The sequence below is a fragment of the Abramis brama genome (genome assembly GCF_963993115.1).
Source record: "Abramis brama genome assembly, chromosome: 23".
Lineage (NCBI taxonomy): Eukaryota > Metazoa > Chordata > Actinopteri > Cypriniformes > Leuciscidae > Abramis > Abramis brama.
Genome location: NC_139985.1, coordinates 10,199,368 through 10,216,797, shown reverse-complemented (window position 1 = coordinate 10,216,797; position 17,430 = coordinate 10,199,368). Strand labels below are relative to the sequence as shown.

Sequence of the window (17,430 nt, the reverse complement as noted above, 5' to 3'; positions counted from 1 at the left end):
AATGTTGTTGGGCAGTGTAAGTCAAGCTACAGCTGGATTTCTGCCTGCTTTAGAGATTGGACTCTCTGCTTGACTAGCTTCCTCTCTGATGTCTTGCCGTGGCTCATCTGTACCCTGACAGTGTGGTCCATCTGCCCTGGACTGGCCTCAGAGGGCTGTCAGGCTGTCAGACTGCTAGAAGAGGAAAGCTGTAGATAGTTGTCTGGATGATACAACTCTCTCTCGCCATTCCCAGATTGTCCTCAGTATGGTTTATGATGCTCTGCAGTGATTAATGAAGTCGCAACATCATGTCTGAGCCTTGGCTGTGTGGTTAGCCCACATGGTTTCAGACATGTACTCAGTTGGTTGAGACAGGTTCAAATCTTGTCCCCAAAAAATGTGTCCTGCGATATTATTAGTTCGAAGTGAAAATTAAGTTGAATATAATTCACGTTAATGCATCTATTATAATAATTTATATATTTTTGTCCATTTTAGTGTGAATTTGACTAAATGCCCGGTACACTCTAGGGTCAGACATCAGTATGATTTTTTTTTTCTTTTCTTTTTTAAACATCTCTTAAAATATTTTTTCTTTTAGATGTCGAGTTTGCTCTCACTGAGGAAAAGTATATTTTAAAGCCTATTTTTTTTGTTTTGCACTTCAAAGGAACAGAGCTGTGAGGTACAATAAGCCCAAAACCATCTTTAAATTCAGCACACCTCACAAATAGTAGCAGCCTTGATTAACCCTGTCCCCATCATTCACTCCCAGTGATTGTACCTTCGTCCGCAAAATCACACCAGGAATGGTCTGTTTTCATACAAGGCACTGCTCTGCATTAAGTTAAACCTTATGTTCACACATCAAACAAACGCCTAATCATCAGTGATTTGGAGACAGATACATAATACTCACACTCAGTCAAACCCAATTACATATTCTGTCCCAACAGAATTACATTCAAAGCTGTGACACAAACACCCACCGATGAGAAATGGGAGGGGAAGTGACACCTTGACCTCACTTTAGTGCTGATTGGCAGAGCTTGTCTGAGGAATGCCTTGTGCTCTTAGCTTTGATAGAAAAAGCAACAAGCTTTCCAGTGTAGCTGGAAAAAGTTTGGACTTTGCCGCATTAGTTTCCTCCATTAAAACATGGCGCTGTCCTGCTTCATGCGGATTTAAAACAGATCTTGGATGTCTTGGACAGGTCATGCAAAAACTATAAAAAGAGTGGGTGTGACATGATGGTTCAGTCAGTAGTAGTGCACAGCAGTTTTCTTTTTTGTTGTCAAATAAATTAAATGCTTTACCCTTATTGAGAAACTAATTGTTTTTGTAAAAGATAACTAAATAATAATCATAATCATAAAAACAGTATGTATTTCCTCTTTAGTGTTTAAAAATATAAACAACTTAAATACTAGTGTAGTTAACTACTTTTTGTTGGTATCTTTCCATTTTCACTGAGCTTGCTCACTGTAGCTAGTGGAAAAATGTTGATAAATAGCCAAATAGCTATTTAGATATTGTTCTAGCAAACTCATTGTCTATTGTGCTGTTTAACATCCAGGTCTTTCCTGATCCAAAGTCTAAAATTTTCCCCTCATTGAATACACTGTTTCCCTAAGGAATTTATCAAATTATAAAAGTATGGAAATTCGATAGACTTTAAAAATGCTCTTTATAGCTTTGGAAGGATGGATGTCTGTTATATATGATTCAAAACCCATTCTGGTTATGACACAATGGGACATAATCTATTCGCTCAAATGAAGTGAACAGCAGCTGCACGAGGATTACTCTGTAATTTGTAGGATTATTGACACGGCACTGGGCTGCATTCTAAAGCGAGGCAAGCCAACACTGATCGATTTTTGGTCAGTGCCGATGTTAAATGTGTTATCTAAGAGAAGTGACCTACAGTAATTTGTGTGCAACAGAAAGAGACAGCCGGACTTATTGACAAAGAGTGACTATTCAGTCCGAGCAAAAAAAATTATCCATTAAGCCACATCTCATTCATTGATCCTTTCTGATCTTTACGCCTCTAAAAGTGATGGAGAAGGCTGTGATCTACTCTTCAAAGGTATCAAATAGAGATTGCATTTTCATCCATGACCTTGTGCTTTCCTTTTTTATTTTTTCCTTTTTTTTAAGCATCCTTGTTTGTGAAAGAGTCCAGGTTGTGAGATATTAGGGATTTTTTTTTTTTTTACATTGTCTCAAGAAAATAAATATGATGCTATGATATTTTTCTGCTCCATTGTATGTCACCTAATCTTGATACATTACCCCATGGCATTTATGCACTGGACAAAATACTAACGCAGTCTATTATATCCCCTTTTTTTGCCATTTCACAGCATAATGTGCCACTTCTGCTCTACAAACGTGCACACAAAATAGAGGAATTTGATGTGCCAACATCTGAATTTATTCATATTCGAGGACTAAGGTGTCTTTGCTCTCCATCTTCCAGTTTAATGCGAAAGCTGCACTGGCACCGTTCCAGTCTGGATTCAGGCGAAAATGGTGTTCAGCTGAGTGTGATAAATAGGGTTCACCCTGTCTGCTACACCGCCTCAGCTCACACCGCTTTCCTCACCCTCCCTTCCTCCTGGCGCTGATCACTCCCAGATTAAGTCCAACTTCTATATTCACCTGGACAAGTATGCTTTTCAGTCCAACACAATGTAATCTGACATGCGGTCTGCCTATGCACAGCAGGCCAGACAAGTCCCGGCTGATTTACCCCTCAGTTTGCATAAGTGCATCTATCACCTCAGCGGGGAACATATCACCACACTCTCTCATCTCTCATTCACTTCTCTCTGTGTCTCCTGCTCTTTTCCTATCTCCTTCTCTCTTAATGCACATCCTTCACGCTAAAGAGCAGCGGTGCCTCTCAACCATCAGGTCCGGCGTTTGTGGAAGTTCGCTGAGAGCTTTTCTACTGATTAATCCATGTAAAACTGAACATTGAAGAGGAGGAATTCTTGTCATGCTGTGCCTATTGTCACCTTTTCAATAGCCGCACTTGCGTTTAGAGAGGATACCAGACCGTAGAGAGTACCGGAGAAGAGGGTGAGATTTGCGTTCTTCACGCCAAAGATGGCAGCTTGTGTCTGAGAGGCACTGAGATACTTGACATTTTACTCAGAGAAAAATATAATATGAAATCCAATCTTTCTCTAGGAATGTTACTCAATATAAGCCATAGACGTCACTACTTTGGACTGTAGAGTATTATTGCAAAATGAATTTATTCATCTAGACGTCCAAGTGTCTTTGGCCCTGTTGATGGATTATAACCGAGGTCCGTTGGTAATTTGAACATCTCCAAATCACTTCTGTAGGATTCAGGTGGAAAGATTTTTTTTGATGAACCAATTTTTGGATTCAAGTAGCTTCTGAGAGGGCCACTTTGCAACTGCATAAACCTCTTATGCCACTATATTTGCAAGCATAGATTTATTATGTGTGCACTAATTTAGAAATGTGCTGTTCCCTCAATATAAGGAATATAACATCTGAAAATGAAAAGTGCCATCCTTTCTTTCTGTATTCATCCTCAGAATAGTAAGAAATTTAAGTCATTATTGGCTGAAAATGTTACCAGTTCTACTGTAGCTCTCAGTAGTCATTCACATTTTGTAACTTGCTATAAATTGGTCAGGTCATATTCAAGAACCAATGGTGTTCAGCTTCATTGGCTTTAAACCTGGACCTAAAAAAACCCAAAAAAGATCTCAGAAAAAGATCAGTCAGATCCTCAGAAAAAGATTTATTATATATATATATATATATATATATATATATATATATATATATATATATATATATATATATATATATATATATATATTAGGGGTGTGCAAAGCAGCCGGTATTTGTATCTGTATTTGTATTTGTTGAGGGGGGAAAAGTATTTGTATTTGTATTTGTATTTGTATTCGAGTAAAATTCTAAATAGGTGTAAAAATCCAGTTTTTTTGCGTTACACTTCTAATTTACGTTATAGTGCAAGTATTCTTTAATTATATCCATTATAATAATTATGGATATGCAATATTGGTTGATGTTTTTCCATAAATCCAGCAATGAACATGTAACAAGGAACGTCATTGAAAAGAAAATAACATAACAGCCATTACCTACGTTACGTTACTCTGTCAACAGCCTTGTCTAAATTACCGAGCTAACAGAGCTACTAGTGTTGTCACGGTGCCAAAATTTCAGTATTCGGTACCAATACCAGTGAAAATCCACGGTTCTCGGTACCAAAGCTTAATTTAGATTAAATTTACATATATTAAAGTGTATATCACGGTTAAAAAGATGGAAACTGTAGTATTAAAAACACTTTACAATAAGATTCCATTTGTTAGATAAAATGACCTAACAATAAACAATAGTTATATACTGTCACAATTATTCTCCTTGGGGTTAATTTAAAAATACATTTTTAAAATCAAAAGTTAACATTATTTATGTTAACATTATTTAATGCACAATGAATGAAGTGAACAAACATGACCAATCAAGTGTTTGTATTAAATAACATTCACAAACATTAATTAATGTTGTAAAAATATATTGTTCACTCAATGTGTTGATGTTAGACAACACATTAAGTAATGTTAATGAATGGTATCTTATTGTAGTGTTACCAAACTATACAGGAGATAAAACGTGTTTTATTTGACTTGACTGTACTTTTATTTAATCCAAAACTGCATTCATGTTTCATTTTAAAAAGGGCTTTTTAAACCTGCTAAGAGTTATCCAGCCAAGAATAAGCCTAGAACTGCTTTTCTGACGGACTGATATTAATGACATAATGACGGCTTTTTATTTCATTTCTCATCTCCATAAATATAAAGCTAATGCAAGGGCTAGAAACAGGCTAGAAATCAATTAATTCTTTGCTAATACTTCCTCGTCATCATGGAGAGCGCAATTCGCACCGCTTTCTCCTTTCCACGAGCGCTTGCTCTCTCGTAGCGTCTGTCGTTGCTATGCAACCGCGCCGCTCATTTGAAATCTGCACGCGCAAAAAACACGCTATGTGAACGGCCCCGTATGACAACGTGACATTAGCCTAATCCAAAATATTTCCATATGTGGCTCTTTCCTCCTTTCTTATCAACAAGTGGATTTACAGCCACCACATCAGCAGCACCGCCGGTCAGGAAACGCAGCTTTTTGACAAAGTTTTTCTTGTTCCCGAATACAAATATTTTTTAAAGTATTTGTTCGAAATAAGTATTCGTAAAAAACACATTATTTGTGCCTTTCCGAATACCGTATTCGGGTTCGGCTCCACCCCTAATATATATATATGTGTGTATGTATGTATGTATGTATGTGTATATACGTGTCCTTTTTGGAGCTTAACAGGCCCTGGTCACTGTATGCTTTCGGAAAAGAGTGGCATGTGAACTCTTGTGAAGTTGTACAAAAACCATGAGAGTGAGTAAAAAATTACAGAATTGTAATTATTTTTGGTGAAGTATCCTTTGCATTGTATTTTCTGTTATGTAATCAGTGATCACTGCCACACACCAAGGGCAAGTGACATTGTCTGCGAACCCACTATGCCATCAGCAGGTTGTGTTCATTACAGTGAAAGGCTCCAGATCTTCTGTGCTTGCATGTCAAGGTTTCCAGCTTGCCTTCTGTGTTGAGTTCATCCCTCTACTGCTCACAGCGGCCCTGATCGCAGCCTGAGGCACCATGACACAGACATGCACACACGCTGCTGCTTACTGACCTACGACCTTGTCAGTTGAGAACCAATCTAGAAATAAGAAACAGAGAGAGAGAGGGGGGAGAGAGGGGAAAAGAAAGATGCCTGTTAGTTGGACAGGGTTTGAAAAGGCTCCCCCCCCACCTCAGTTGTCATTCTTGTGACATCTTTCAGATCTGATGCAGGGGAACATGGGTTTTGTTTATGTTGCACTGTATTGAGCGAATCAAAGCATACCACTGTGTTTTCTCTCTGCCATTCTCACAGAATAAACAGCACTGTTGCGTAATACTACTAAATGTAAGTAGGACAGATGCCTAAAGTCTCAGAAAAAGACCCTATATTAGTCTTTGTGTTAGCTTTTAGTTGATTTGTATGTTAGTGTACTCAGTGTACTCAGTGTTTCAATTTTATCTTAAACAGTTGTGAACACACACCCCTCCCCCTCCCAAATTGGATATTTTTCCAATCAAGTTCTCTTTAGAATTTGACTGTCCCTCCCTCTCAGACAACTTACAACCAGCTAGCAAGTAACAAACTAATCAAAACAGCCTTTTTTACAACAAACTTCCTTTTTTGGAAATATGGTCACAGGACAGAAAGCAGCACAGTGATTTCATAAGGGTTTTTAAGTGGAAAGCTATAAATTCAGGATTTGCTCTAAATTTATTTGTGATAAGAATGCATTCTAGAGCTTTAAGTTGTTATTCATCACCGCTGCAACAGCCGTATTGTCCTAAGTTTAACGATTTCTGTGTCAGGCGGAAAGAGAACCTTGCATTTTATGACTCTGGTGGACAAACAGGAGAGTAGTTATTATTCAGTCCTTCCCATTTTTTTGTTGTTTAGACTTTTTGAAAAGAGTTAGCAATTTGAGGGGAGTCTATAGAGTGTGTTGAGGAGCTCATTTGCCTAATCTTGGGAACTAGAGTGGAAGCGGGCAGTATAATGAGGAGCATGGCTCGTCCGGGGCTGAGGGGGGTTGGAGTTCAGGCTAAAGTGGGCAAAGGGGGAAGGGGACACTCTGAAAGACATGAAGGTATTAATCGGACAAAAGGAGCAAGTCTGAACAGAGGAAGAACGCTAGTGGAATGGTCAAGCATTTTGCATTTTCATAGCTTTTGTCCAGATGGATAGAGAGTGAGTTTGATGGAGAAAGCAAGTGAGAGAGAGAGTGAGGTGCTGAAGAAAGAGGTGTCATTCTCTGCAGGCTTAGTGGCTCGTCACACAGCAAACATTTGTCCACTTTTTGGAGTGCCGGGGACAGGGCTGGAATGCACGCCATGCGCCGCATTTCATCGTGAGCGAATAGCCCAGAGCGCGGTTCTGCATCACTGAGCGTTAAAGGGCAAACAATTGAACCCCCAATAATGGAACACCAACCCAGAGTTTTAGTCACTCTAAAAATGCATCAGGGACCCTATGCTCCACAGAAAAATTTAACTACCGCTTTTGTGTGCACAAACTGTGAGATGGCCCACTCACAGGTAGTTTAGTGTTTTTGAAACCGGATAGGCTTTTTGGCCAGCCGTGAATTAAGTGGACCGCATCAGGGCCAATGAGACAGGAAAACAGGCTGAAGTGCGTCTGCACTTTGACGGCACATGCCAGGCTATGGATTAAGGAGCTGTTAGTGTATTTGATTAGATTTTTATGTTCTGTTTCACAGTAGACCACCTGCCCATGTATTTACATCTGATTGTTTAATTAACCCCCATTTCCCCTTCACTCACAGTCCCTAGGGCCTAAACAAGCCATTCACACACACATACACAACTCCCTACTGAACGCGTACACACACTAAACACCAAAATATCTGTATCTCAAAACTCAAATGGCAGTAATGTCATAATAGCATGGGTATTATCTTTTGTAATCTAGCAGCAAATTCATCATAATTAATTAGGAACAACAATTCTTTATTTCTTTTCCCTCAAGAGCTGAGCTCAGTGTGGTTGGCTGCTTACTCTAGTCTACAGCACCGAGCCTAGAGCTTTGGCAGGACTGCAGACATAGATACCCTGTCTTCCATTCATTCTGCATGTAAATGAGTTTGCTGTAAATGTCATCAGTTCTTTTCACAATCTTTAAAGAAATGTTAGTGGTGCTTGGCTTGCCCATGCTAAAGTCCTCACCACAATGCTAGGGTGGTTGTCAGGGTGTTTCTGTGCAGTAACTAAGCCGCCCATTTTATCGTTTGTCAGATCATTTAGAAAAAAACACATCTCCCTCCAACAAACCACATGATTTTGGTATAATTTATTCCCCAACAAATACAGAACAAGGGCAAAGTTTAAATTGTTGGGTTATTTAGTTTGCTCTAATCACTAGTCCCTTGGATGTGGAACAGTACTAATGATGAGTGCTAACCTTAGTGAGCACTAGTAAATATGATTCATTGAATGAATTTGACTATGAGAAGGCCAACTGTAAGCAAAACATTTCAACGTTTCAAACTGTCGAAACTAAAGCTCAGGTCAACATGTCTCGTCTAAAAGGCAGGGATCAGATTTCACTATACGTTTTGGCACAACATTTGATTAGAGTAAACTTTTCAGTCACACTTGTCACAAGTGAATGATTAATTTGAAATTGATGACATGCAACTATAGCCTTGTTAAACAATCCAGCCCAACTCTGAATAGCTAATCTGGTTAACAGGTGTTAATGATAAATGCCGCCTGAAGCGCTCACATCAACTTACAAAGATTTAAAGTTAATCTGGTGTGAGAACGAGCCACTCACGTTACTTGTCAAGAGAAACTTTCGCACGTTTGGCCAGAAATTAGGTTTCTTTGACTAGTCTGTTCCCTCATCTGCAGCCTCTTAGATTGTCAAAGTGAGAGAAATGAGGTCAGCGTCACAATGAGGGAAATCTGAGCGGATTCCTGTTTGTTTTCTCTGGTTTCCATTTCTCTAGCAAAGACCTCCTGCATTAAATGCTGCCAAGATCTTCTCCTTGTACTAAAGAAAAAAAGACAGAAGGAATCTGTTGTATTCTACTATAAAAAGTATATGCTAATTAAAGAATAAAAAATAAATAAAAAGGTTGGGAGTGAATGCACATGCAGATTTGCACACAAGGTTATAATGAGCCTGCTGGCAAATGCACACATCTTATGCAGGCACACACCCCTGTGAAGGGAACACGCTGGAAAATTGATGCACACACACACTCCCAGCGATAAGCCCAGTGAATTTGTTGCCAAGGGAATACGGCCAACCGTATCATAAAAGAATACACACACAGACGAGCCGGTCGCAGGACAGAATCTTTTCCATTTTGTCACCTCGACTTTTAAATTAAAGTCAGCTGCAGAACCCATAACTTATTCAGCCATGAGACACATTTGTCATTCCTCGCTTTATATTCATCGGGGAAAGATAATGATAGGAGTGAATGGGCTTGGCAGACACAAAATTGAATTTGCACAGGTACTTCAGCTTTGAAAACTTAAACAGGTGCATTTGAAAAACAAAGAAAAACAACTCGGATCACATTTTATTTCCAACCGATTTCTTTGTCTAGCGTTCGTTCTGTTATTTCTGACAATACAGAGAAACTGCTAAGAGAAACGTTGACAAGACGCGGACAGGAGAAGACTAACGTGAAACATGAAACATTCGCTCTGGAAATTTCATTGTTAGGCGGAAGGCCTTTTTGATGAGTCTGCTATGATCTGTGTGCCTTTGGAGATTTTCATTGAAGTAAAGTTTGAGCTGCCAGAGAAAGTTCCAGTGGAAAGTTTCAGCGGCTGCGTTTTACTCAGGTTATGGTGAGGTTGCTGCTGGCCCTCTGGCAGAAAAGATACAGCCGTCACTACCTCTTAAACCATCTACATTTACTGTCTCATACTGTTTGCATTTACCTTCACAGATCTGAGGAATATTTTCACGCTCCAGCTTCTTCTTGTCTCCCTTCTCAAAGATTGTACTCGAAGCCTTAACTAATCATGCCGTTCTCTGTTATTTCCTTGAAAACCGGCTTTGCTAATACTGTAGCTGTGCTTGGCACATATGTTAAGCACGCACATCCAAAATGCAGCTTGTACAGGTGTGCAAGTAAGTGACAAAACATAACAAAAATAGCATGAGTGAAATATTTTTGATGAGGACATCACAGGAGTGACAGTGTGTTATCTACTTTGTTTGCTCTTGATATGATTGCCATGTGCCATGGTGCACATGTTGGGTGATGAGGGTTTGAGTTTGCCCTGCAACATACCCTTTCTATCACTAATAATTTCAATTTCTGCTCTTCATTGTACACCTGTCTAACGAGGTGACAAAAGCCCAACAGTTACATGCAAAGACATTTTTATTTCCATTGCAATTGTTGCAATCAGTTGCACAAGGTACATTAATAGTGCACTCCAATTACTAATCTAATATACCTGTATGCATTCAAATTAAGTAACTAAAGTTTATACAGTATGCACCCCTCATATATAAATGAACTACATTCAGAGCATCTCATAAAGAATGTGATGTGCAATTGCAATTATTTGTAAGACAATTAATCTTCTGGCAAATTTATGGATTGTGATGCATTTTGTACAGGCTCTCCAGAAACATCTATAGATACTCTAACATGGCTAGAGCATGTATGCATATATTTGAAGAGCTTATACAGTGATCTTTATAATTAATTACTTATACATTAATATTTCAAATGTTGAACAGGAATGCCATTAAAGATGTGTCTCCTTTTCACTTGCACGAACCGTAAAAGAATATGTTTTGGCGAAGCCGCATTTGCAGCTCCTTTGCAGCACTGCAGTTAATTACTGCGCTTTGGCCGATTTGTAAAAATGAGTCTGACAGAAACCTTGCTGCATTAATCACAGTAAATTACACAGAGGAAGGCACAGCACAGAGACTCAATTAACCTCTGAGCCTTCATCTCAATCCTGGGCTTGTCAGTGGTTATTCAGTACAGACACCTTCTCTGGTCACTAGGGAGAGGGTCCCGCACATGGTCCCGCTCTCATGCTCTGTACCTAAATAACCCTATGCTGATTTTCTAGTTCACTGGACTTTTAGGATGGGGTGCTACTACTTGATTTTTGAGAACCCAAAATAATGTAGTCGAGTTCATTTTTGATAGAGGAAAAAACTGCAAGAATGTAGTTGTTTGTGTGTTGGTTTGAAATACTGTCAACTTTTATTGCATGCATGAGGGTCAAGATTTACACTAGAGTTTGTTCCATTGTGTCATCATAACAAGAATGCATGCAGTGAAAATAAACAGGACAGCAGTTTTTCTGTCTGAATGGTGACAGCGTCTAGCCACATGTGTCATACAGGAGCCGGGGCGTGTTTCATCATATCCTTTATTTGTTTTCTTTCACACACAATACACAATATTAATCAACTACGTAATAAACACAAAGCCCTATTCAGATGGGACTAGTTTTTCAGGATACTGCATTTATTCAGTAGATACAGTTATAGTTCTACATTTATAGTTATTAGATTTATTAATAATTTATGCAAACATACATTTCAGAATCAATTTATGCTGAATTTGCCTCTTTTTGCTGAACTTGCTGAATTTCGCTTATCCTAATTTGCCTCTTTTATATTGTTTATAATTGGGTTTGTAAGATGTCTTTGAGTGTTTTGAAAGGCATCTATAAATCATATTTATTTCTTCAGCGCTTCTTTTTTTTGGAAATTTTTGAATACTGTAACTAAAGTGCACCATCATAGTATTCAAACCATGCATATGTTTTAATGACCATACCAATATATCTCTTTAAGAAAGACACTTAATTATTTGTTTTAGATTCCATGGTTTCCTGCTTTTTTCAGTAGTTACTTATTGATTTCGGCGGTCAATAATAAGATGCCATTGAGCTGAGGCTGGAATGCGTGGCTGCTTCGGCGGCCCTTGGAGAATCTCACCCCTGTCAGTTTCCTTAAGGTTCAGATTCTCAACTTGTTATCCTGTCTCTTTAAGTATCTTGTCCTGAAGTTGGCACCAAAATTCTCATCTTGTATTCCAGCCATGTGCACCCTGTCATGAAAGGAATGTGAGGGACTGGGCGACGGACCAAGGATGCTTGTTATAGGGGATATCAAATTAGTGTGTCTAAGCCTGGCAGTCCCATTTCAAGTTTTATGTAGCAGTTTTGTATTGTTATTTTGGATTTACAGCATACTTTATGGACTGCGGTCTAGTTAGCAGCACAGTAGAGACTGTAAATCGTCAAGCGTTTGATTGTAAACGCAGTAAAGCAACACGGAAGACCTTGATGGAAATTTTCTAAAATTGAATAAACATTTTCCTTTTTCATTGCGCCTTTAATGTGGACATGAACCTCAGATGACCATGTTTCCTTCCTGGCCGCACAAGGATGTTGTATAGTGCTTTATTATAGCCATTCACCCACTTTTTTCACATTCACCCATAAGAAAGCGACATAAATAGCATTGCTGTAAAAAAGCGTTTCCTGTGTGTTAGCTTTTACACCAAATGGGTGCAAGTTCATCTATGAGAAACGAATCACATGACTAGCCACATCACAGCTTTCTTTCAAACCACTAAGCTGAAGAATAAAAACAAACCTGTAAATTCAGCAAGGAAGAATTAAATTGATCAAAAGTGACAGCTAATGTTGCTAATACAATGCTAAATCAGATATGTACAATAACAATTTTAGGGAAAAAATAACATTACGATGTCTCTGCTCGTTTTTTAGGTTAACATGCGCAGCAGTCATCTATTACTCACCGATCAAATAAGGCTTTGGCGGGACAAAATTTTGCCGCCGTCCAAAAAAATTTAAATGCAGGAAAAACCCTGATTTGGTTTGGGCTTTTTTTTTTAGGGAGGAATGAAAGTGCACCGCTGTGAATGAAAGGAAGGTGCGTGGGACAGAATGCGGCAGCGGCACTATAATCGTTTTACGTTGATTATCTTGTTTTCATAATCGTTGGAAGCCAAAATCGAAATCGAAAATCAATTCCGATTAATCGCACAGCCCTATGGGGGACAATATCGATCCTGAGAAAAAGTGGTGGGGACATGTCCCACCCGTCCCACCCGCAAATTACGCCTATCCACATGATCAATTAAAATTAAAGCTCCACTTTCACATGAATGCTTTACTTGGCGTGTCAGAATGTTTGAATCCATGTGCTAACACACTATCACTGTAAAGCTGCTTTGAAACAAACAAATCTGTATGGTAACAAGTGCTACATAAATAAAGGTGACTTGACCATCATATATCCTGCTAAACAGCATAAAATAATTACAGCACCATTTACTTGCCTCAAATGATCTTATTCTTATTTATTGCTAGACTTCAATTTGTGAATTATTCCATCAGAAAATTAACACTTTTAACATTGTCAGACTTTAAAACAATGGAGCTGTGCACTTCAGTTGATATCTCCGATTCAGAATCTGACACTGACTGATTCATGTTCCATACTGGTCACACAAATTTCAGTTCAGTTAGAACCAGATTTGTATTGATGATTCTAATTTGATTATTTAAATCCAATTGTTGATATTTGTGTTTTGAAAAAGTTTTTGATTGATGTTTTGACTCCTAACCAATTTTCTACATTAAAAATGGTCTTTTTATTTGGGCTAGTAAAATTCATTTCGGGCTACCAAAATCTGAAGAGTGCCTGCCCGAAGGGCTACCAGTGATTTTGAAATTTTGCGAGCCCTGTAAATGCAGCCTTGGTGAGCTGGAGAGACTTTAAAAACATTACCAATCTTACCGACCCTATACTTTTGAGTGGTAGTGTATGCAGTTGCATATGAATATTCACACGCACTGAAGCAGGATGCATTCAAACTAAAAACTCCTGTGGGCCAGCCGTATCCCCCCCTCAGACTGGGCACAATTTCGGCCGCCCCCACCCCCACCAGTCCCAGCACACATAGGCATTCCTCGCGGATCACTGCTTTTGCCCTCTTTATTCCCATTCTGTAGCTGCTCCGACACCTGTTCCGCCACTCTCCCCCAGCTCCTCATTAACAGCGTGTGATATTAATGGGAGGTGAACGCTGGTTCTCCTAAAAGTCCCGCTCAGCTCCGCGTGTCCACATGCAGACCTTATTTGCATGCCTATACACACTTTTTTTTCCCTCACAGCTTTTCCCAGGCCACTGCCCAGCCAAGCCAGTGAATTAAACCCTCTGTCCCTATCTTTCCCTTTCTTTCCCTCTCTCTCTGTCTGTCCAGCTGACCGTGTGCACCTGGGTGTGATATGTGTGCGCTGAATCGCTCAGTCATACTGGCCGCTTTCTGTTCTGTGTTGGTTTTCGGTCTCTTTTTTTTCCATTTTGAGCTTCATTATATTCAGTGGAGGGGCATAAATCACTCGTCAGCTTTGTTTAGAGTTGAACGCGGAGCTGGTGCTCTGGCATAATGTGCTCACGCACTGATAAAAACAGCCTATTCTCTCTGTTTTTAAGGCACCTGTTGATTGTCATTATTTAGGGACTAGTACTAAAGAGAAACGTAGCAGAAGATTGCAAATTTTAAATGAGAGTGATCTTTACACTCCAGTGCTCACAAAGGCACACACACACTCTCTCACACACACAAATCAAAGTTCTTTTCTTGCTTCCTGTCTCTGTCTCTTTCAATGAATGTTGGCATTGAAGACTTTCTTAAGGAATGACTATGTCTTTAAAAAGGCTGCAGAGCTCTACCCCTGTGTCCTTTAGAAATACAGAGAAAGCTCCTCCTCTTGTGTGGTATTGTCTGATGTTCTGTGGATACGGGAATGTGCCACAATATAGAACAATAATCTTTTCTACTAGATTTGCCTCTCAGGTGGAGCATCAAGTGTTGAAAAGCCAGAGGGAAAAATGGCTCCTATTTGTCTGTTGCCTAAAATGTACTTCAGTTCATTTTTATTTTATTTTATTTTTTTAAAGTAATTTTAATTAATATGCATGCACATTAGCTGGACCAGCCTGAAATAAATAGCCTATATATATTTTTCTTTTTGGTATGTATGCATGTATACCTGTAGATTTTTATTCCTTATTCAAGCAGTTTTGGAAATGTTGGTCTTTCCCCTTTTGAGCAGGAAATTGTCTTGCATGCCTGCAGTCCAACTGTCTTTAGAGAGACTTTATGCACTTTTTTTTAATCACAGGGAGCTTTCAGAGTTATGTTTAAATTTATTTTTAATTTTATTATAAATTAATTATTAATTTTTAATAAATTTGTTTTTATTTTAATTACATTAAACTGCTCAGTACTGAGTCTCTATTCAGATTCTAGCAGAAATATCCAATTGTCATAAACACAAAATAGTTTTGTTGGCAGTAAAGTTGTTACATTTACTGTACGATCACCTTGGTTTTAAAGTTGCACTTTATTCAGTATGAGCCTACTGCAGTATATTTGATTCTGAATGTGATAAACACTCATTCACTATAAACAGTACATTAAAATTCTAGGTTGGAAGAGGACATCATAAAACTAAATTATGTATCGCATTTGTGAATAAGCTGTCATAGTGGTTGGATTTGTTTTAAATGTGCAAAACCTTTTATACCTTAATGGCAGCATTGTGTCTGTGGAATGTAGTTAAACCGTTTTGAAAATGGTATCTCTTTCTTCATCTTGGCAATTGTAGCAGACTGTGTGTACCCAGATACCCTGTGCTTTGTCTCTGATAAAGCACCTTATTTGATGGTACTGCTTTGCTTTGCCAGAACAATGCTGGATGAATCTGTTAGCCATTTTTTATTGCCAGACTTTACTGACACTTTTATTATGGCCCATCTTTCATTAGCAGAAGAGGGTGTAAAGAAATAGACTGCCCAATAAATATGCATGCTGTTCTATTGCTTAATCAATGTTTTTTGGCACGTTTTTATTATTACCTTGATAGTTTTAGAAGTTGATTTTTTTTCTGATGTGATTGGTTACAAGGTAGTTTGTGATGTCAGTAACACCAGCGATTTCAAACTGCGATTTTGAGACTGTTCTCTGCTGTTTTAAGGAGAAAAGACTTATGAATTTGCACATGGTTTGTCTAAAAGCATATTAAAAACACAACATAGAAATATTAACAACATTTAAAAGTTTGATTTTCACCACAGGGGGACTTTAAAGCATTAATGCTAAGCAATGAAATTATGTGCCTTAAGGTCTGTTTGGTGGTTTAAAATACAGATCTTTTTATGCCTTTTGCTAGATAATCAGACCAAATCTTTTAAATCACCTTAAGTGACTTTAATCGACCAAGAGCAAACATTGAGGGATGTGAACGAACGACCGTTGGAGATGCAAGCGTCAGAACAAAAAGAACATAGACTCCAGACTTTAAACAAGCCATCTGTCTGCACATTACACAGGTCTTAAGCAAACGTTTATGTGTGTTTTAAAATTGAAGACTCTACTTCTGTCCTGTGTGAACTCTTTCATTTGATAATTTCAGGTGACAGAGTGGCTTGACAAACAGGCTTGTGCCTGTTTCTACTCAGGGGAAACTTCTTACCCTTGCCCTTCCTAGCGATCAATTACCCCAGTATTTTGAGCCCCTGTTTTGTTTGCACGCTCTCTGTCAGCTTGCAATATTATACCACATTCAAGGTTGCCTCGGCTCACGTCTGCCCTCTGAATGAGCCGTTGATCCATACTCCTCCAGGAGTAGAGGGAGTGAGCTCCGTCCTGAAGAGTGTTCGTTTTGTCAGCTATTTTTTAATCTTAGTCCTGTGTCAAATGTACTTTTTAGTTGGATCATATTTAGTAAAACTTTTCCTGTTTTTGTTTAGTCAAGTAAAGTTTAAGTCGACTAAATATCTGGGCATTTTAGTCTAGTTTTAATTAATAAAATCTTTTCATCATCATGCTGCATAATGGTTAAACTGATAATGACTATATTGTTCAAAATTATAATCACATTGATGGTTGACATTTTAGAATTATTGCACTTTCACCATAAGCACAAATCAAGATAATGCCATGGTTTATTTTAACTAATCTAGTGTACTGATTTACTATAGGCTATTTATCATATAAAGTAACACTCTTTTTGTCAACATTATTAAAACAGGTAAAACAAGAAACTTCAAAAGCAAGAAAGAAATCAAAATTTAAATCAGCGAAATTCCTGATAGTAATTCCAACAATTCCAAATTACATTAATGTTTTTCTATTAAAACAACATTAAAAAAGACTTCACACAGAGGCTGCGTACCTACGTTTATTCAGCAACCACAATCACAAGCAATATTGTCGAGATCCATGCTTTTTCATCACCATGTTACAGTTCATCACTGAGAAGGTTTGATCGCAGATTTAGTCACAGCAAACAGAGCAAGCGGCTCATGAAAGAACTCTGACTGACTGAATGACACTTTCATTTAAACAGAATATCTCATGGAGATATTAAAACCCAGCTTCATTGTTTGTTGGTGTTCAGTGTTTTCAGCTCGGCGCTTGCAGTGTTGAGAGAGTGCGTGCGGATGGTTGTCAGATTGTGAAGATTAAGTAAAACACTGGGCAGAAAATGTATCCTTTTAACAGAAAAGTAAACACAAAAACTTGTAGTAGAGGCTTGTGCAGCAATCTGTAATATTTTGTCTTTTTTTCTCAGACAAAAATAGAGGTTTGGCAACGTTTTTATTCATTAATTACATTTTAGTCTCGTCCTTTTTCATAAACGAAATTGCATAGTCACAGTTATCGTTTAATGACCTTATT

At 38.3% G+C, this 17,430-nt stretch overlaps 1 protein-coding gene across 1 annotated transcript in view; it reads left to right on the top strand.

Moving 5' to 3' along the window:
* ephb2b (eph receptor B2b) overlaps positions 1-17,430 on the top strand; it is a gene marked incomplete at its 5' end in the record, with an annotated part of 138,446 nt that overhangs the window by 21,377 nt on the left and 99,639 nt on the right. The window lies entirely within an intron of this gene.